The 5573-nt window shown below is 31.3% G+C and overlaps 1 long non-coding RNA gene across 1 annotated transcript in view; it reads left to right on the forward strand.

Moving 5' to 3' along the window:
* Positions 1-4197: 4197 nt before the first annotated feature.
* Positions 4198-5573, forward strand: part of LOC107758273 (uncharacterized) — a 3087-nt gene continuing 1711 nt past the window's right edge. Inside the window, exon 1 of the long non-coding RNA XR_001642007.1 lies at positions 4198-4596. This is a non-coding gene — a long non-coding RNA (uncharacterized LOC107758273). The remainder of the gene's footprint in view (positions 4597-5573) is intronic.

Below are 5573 nucleotides of genomic sequence, written 5' to 3' on the forward strand. Positions count from 1 at the left end.
GATATACGTCATTGATGCATGCATGCATGAGTATATACATTGCATAAGTGGCCGATGACATGGCTCTTTTAAAAAAAAATGCTTGTCAAATTCAGTCGGCTATCAAAATTATTGACATTTTTTCCAGTGCCTCGGGTCTTTGCTTGAATTTACAAAAATGTGAATTGTTTGCCTTGAAGAGTTGCCATGACAAATCCATTTGTAATATTCCCGTAAAGGATGCTCCAATCTATTTAGGTATGGCTATTTCCAAAAATGAACAGGACAGAATCTCACAAAATTTTAATCCTGTAATCAAAAAAAGTAAAGAGCAGATTTAATATTTGGTTACAGAGGGATTTATCTCTTAAAGGTCGTGCTCTGCTGGCTAAAGCGGAAGGTATCTCTAGGCTTACCTATGTTGCTTCCTCAATTCATTCAGATAGTAAAATAAATAAGATAATTGATCAAACAATGTTAATTTTTTGTGGAAAAACCGTGTGCATTATATTAGAAAATCTGTGGTAGTTAATTCATATAAAAATGGTGGTCTTGATTATTTAGATTTTTCTATCTTAAATAACACTTTCAAAATTAACTGGTTGAAGTATTTTTTGAAAAACCCTTCTTCTGTGTGGAATACAGTATCTACTACTGTTTTTGACCAACTTGGTGGTCTCTCATTTTTGTTAATGTGTGATTACAAAATTGAAAAACTGCCTGTTAAATTGTCAGCTTTTCACAGGAAAGTGCTTTTGGCTTGGAAGTTAATATACAAGCACAATTTTTCTCCACACCAGTATTATATCTGGAATAATTGTAATATTCTGTATAAACACAAGAGTATATTTATGAAAACCTGGTTTGATAAAGGGATTATTTTGGTAGGACAGTTGTTGCATTCTCAGGGGTATTTAATGACTTATGATGAATTTTTCATATTTTAATTTCCCCCCCAAAAAGAATATGCCTCTGTGATTGGAGCTATCTCTTCTAGTATTGTGTCTTTATGTAGAGGTATTTCCTACTCTAAACATGCTTCTTTACTTCACCCTGCTGACACTTTCTGTGGCAGAATTTGTTTTTCATCTAGCAAAAAAAATAAGGCTATACGTTTATTATTTCAAAAATAAATTGTTAGTAAACCAAGTGCTATTTTCTATTGGTCGAAGTTTATTGGAAAAATTAATTGGAGGAAAGTTTGGGTATTACCTAATAAATATCTCATTACAAATAAAATTAAAGAAATTCCATTTAAGATACTGCACAAATGTTACCCTGCTAAGCATTTTTAAACCAGATTTATTGAAGATATAGATGTAAATTGTTCATTCTGTTCATTACACCCAGAAACGGTACCTCATATTTTCTGGCATTGTCAATATGCAAAGAGGTTATGGTGGGAGGTTTCTAGATTTATAAATGACAAAGTGTTGTGCAACTTTCTTCTACTATATGAACATGTAATATTTGGCTTTTTGAGCTATGACAAGAAGTTTGAAAATGAGGCTTACATTATCAATCTCTTGATTATACTTGTTAAATTTCATATTCACCGCTGTAAATTCAGCAATCAGAAACCTCTCTTTTCTGTTGTATTTAAGGAATTAGATATCTGTATATACAAACAAAAAAGCTGTAAAAACTGTGTATTTATTTGGTATACTTATGTTATTGTGATTTAACAAGGCCTTTCATTTTTTCATTATTTTATTTTATTTGTTGGTTTTATATATACATGTATAGTTAATATGTACTTTTTATGTTTTTTTTGTGTATACCCTTGCCACTTTTGTTTTGTATTTGTAGTTCAAGCATTAATAAAAAAAATATAATAAAATTAAAAAAAATACATTGCATAAGTGCCCACTACTGTCGGAACCCTTGCAATGGGCTGAACTTGAACGTCCTAAGCCCTTGATTAGAATCTGCTATGGAGTTGGTTTATTGTTTACATTTCCCTTACGGATTTGTTTGGTGCAGAATTCTATATTTATATAGGTTGGGCTGTTATAAATGTTATATATATATATATATATTATAGAGGTGATTGGGGTGGGGATCTGCGATGACGTCATAATCGTGTTGCATTGTGGTCTATGGAGCGGCCTGAAGTGTCAAAAATCGAGGGGTCAAAAGAATATAACACTGTATTTAATGCCATTCCTAATGGTATAAAAACTCTATTGAAAGGAGAGCAAACCTTTAATCCTGTTTCTATATATAGGCCTAACAGTTCTATCTCAGTAGAAGGGATTTTGATTGTTGAGGACAAATTCAATAACCGCTTTGTTCGAAATCATATCAACAGAAAATCTATTCCAGCGTCTTCTTTTAAATGGATGGCATTGTACAATGTTAATTGGAGTGTCGCTTGGTCTCTTCCACACAAATATGTATTAACAAACAAAATAAAAGAAGTCACATTTAAAATATTACATAGATGCTACCCTTGTAATAGTGTACTTAGTAAGTATATGCAAAATATTGAAAAAAAATGTACTTTCTGTGATATAGAAGAGACCATTGTACATCTTTTTTGTGAATGTGTTTGTGTAAAAATTTTTTGGAATGAGTTATGTACCTATCTCTCAGATAAAACAAATGTTAGAATATGTATCAACACTTTTGATATTATTTTCTTTTATTATAACTCTAACTTTGGGATTCAATATATTGTTAATCTTTTTATTATACTTGGCAAATTTTTTATTCATAAGTGTAAATTTTTGGGTAAGAACCCAGTACTGTCAATTTTCCTGGTTGACTATAATTCTTACGTTTTATCCTTGATGGGCATAAAAAACAAAAAATCATTCAAAAGTAAAAAATTGCTTTCAATGTTTAACCTTGTATAATTTTCCCCCTCTGGTTTATGTTATTTATTTGTTTGTTCTTAGTTTTATTTATTTATTCATTTATCTATGTATTTTTTACTTTCTATCTTGTATTATTTTTTTGTATTTTGTCCTCTATTGTTTTTGAGGTTGTTGTGGTTATATGCTTGTTTTAAGTGTTTTGGCATTAATAAAAAAAATAAATAAATAAAAAAAAATCGAGGGGTCGAGGATGTGTCCATATAAACTTCCCTTAATACTACTACTACTACTAATAATAATAATAAAACAATTTTAAAACAAAGTTGAAAGCTGAATCCCCCCACACCCCCCAAAAAAATACGTTTCTGTATGTAGACCACAAAATGTACAAAGAATATCAACATCACAATTAAATCCGTTTACAATGTAATATTGCTAGGGAGGGTAATATTTATAAACGAGTTTGAAAGAAATGTATTTTATTTGTTATTAAATATTTATGAGGTAATTTCCATATTTTATGCCATATCTATCTATGGAAGAAAAATAATGCCATATGTCTTTGAAACAAAAAAAACATGTTGAATAGCGCTAACTGAATGTGTGGAAGCGAATTTGGAAAGTGAAATAAAATGGACCGAAATTTGCCTGTCGAATATTATACATCGTATTTTTTAAACAGATTGAATATTTTGGAAGTGAATTCTGGAAGGTGAACATTAATTATTGCATTTTTAATTATGAAAATGTGTGTGAAATATTTTTATATATTCGCAGCTTAAATAAACAACTATGATAAATTTCAGGACCTAAATGCAAGCCCTGGAAATACAAGGCATTAAAATGCAAGCACTGTTAATGCAATGCATTCTTTTTTTCAGTTAGTGCTATTCAACATGCTTTTTTGTTTCAAAGACATATGGCATTATTTTTCTTCCATACATATCAGACCATCAACACCATAAACACAACTATTCCATAAAGTTATAATAGTTATAGAAACCTTTGAAAAAGAGACCGAACATGTCGATTATTGTGTTTAATAGAGGAAAAAGAAAAACAAATTCGACCAACAGTAGACTCATCAGGATCCAAAGACTGCAGAGAAGATTGGGGTAGATTTGGGGTTTTTTCAGACAATCTGCTTCTGAAACAAAGAACGCGTCCTATTTTGATATTTGATCTTTTCGGCTTGCCGTAGTAGGGATAAAAACGTATTCGAGCGAGGTCCCGCCCAATCTTATTGGTCGTGTTCCAGTACATGCAACATTCTCGAGCACTCGTATTCTCGTGCACATAAATCCAGATATATAAACACACTGAATAGACCTTCGCCAATTTGAATGACGCCTTCGCCATTTTGCTTTAGCCTATCAATTTTAGATATAAATCAGGATTACACAAAGGCTGTCCTGACAAAGTTTTGCGACGTTTAGCCACGGACGCAGACAACTCGCTCAAAAAAAAAATTGGCGGTTAATGTTAGAAGGAAGTTGCTTGTGCTCTTAAATACATGTAAACCTTTTTTTCAGTGTGTTTTGTGAGCCTGTCGCATCTAGACCAAGCGTAAAAATGATTAGTATGGTGTGATTGGGTTATTATTGATAGCTTACAAACTGTTTGTCCAGTAAATTGTTGAGTCCTATTTGTCGTATGATCCTCAAGCGTCTGCTGCTCTATTATGCGAGATGTCCAAATTACAGAAAACAAACGGTAAATACTTATGGTGGTGTCTCCTGTGCCTCGAATTCAGACCGGATACAGTTAGCAAAAACATTAAACATCTGAATCTAGGAATGTAAGTATAATCCATCTTTTTCCCTCTTAACTGAATAGCTTCTTCATTAGCTCGCAATCGTCAGGCCTTTTCAGGGGTTGTTTATATGTAACGATAGCTTATATAAGTATGCAGATACTTCTAACAGTTGACATTATAATAAGTTTCTTAATTACACTGATCCAGCTGCATTTTTTTTTTCAACAAGTCGACATTTCTCAATGTGCTGTGTCCTGATCAGCCGTTGTATAAAATTGTGCCAACTCGTTTCTCATTAGCTACAACATTTTGTAAGTGATAAGGATCATATGTTTAATATCATCATCATCATCATAATCAATAATACTATTATTATTATTATTATTGTTGTTGTTAACAATAATAATAATAATTATTATTATTCATTAATTAAATTAAGTATTCTCATTAGAAATCAGAAATTTCCACCAGAATACTCTACTATTTGGTAACACTTAAACAGTTTGCCCTAACTTAAAAAAAAAAAAGCATTTATTAATAATTAAATACAATTTTAACTTAAAAATATGTGTGTTATTATGTTACACCCAGGGCTATTTTATTAAAGAACAGCTATTTTAAAATGTATAGTTGTATGCATTAATTTTGTGTGCAAAAAAAAAAATATATATATATATATATAAGCTGCACTTTTAACCTCATAAAAAGGAACAGTTTAAAAGCACCAGGACCTGGTAAAATTACAGATAATAATTAGAAACAAAAGACGTGTCAACTGGTCAGAGGTAGAATGTCTTGCCGGAACACATTCAGTCTTCTGAACATAGTAACACGTTACAGTTAATCTTCAAAAGTCAAATTTTTTGCTATGCATATTTGTGTGTGTTAATTCTAAGTCACTCATCATTAATTTAACACATACTTGTATTCTGTCTGGAGTATGTTTCTGGTCTCCGGTTAAAATAACAATTCTCTCCAGCCCTCTACGGACACCTTGGCAATTGAATCGCCATTGGCTA

Source organism: Sinocyclocheilus rhinocerous, unplaced genomic scaffold (genome assembly GCF_001515625.1).
Source record: "Sinocyclocheilus rhinocerous isolate Xijiao unplaced genomic scaffold, SAMN03320098_v1.1 scaffold1015, whole genome shotgun sequence".
Lineage (NCBI taxonomy): Eukaryota > Metazoa > Chordata > Actinopteri > Cypriniformes > Cyprinidae > Sinocyclocheilus > Sinocyclocheilus rhinocerous.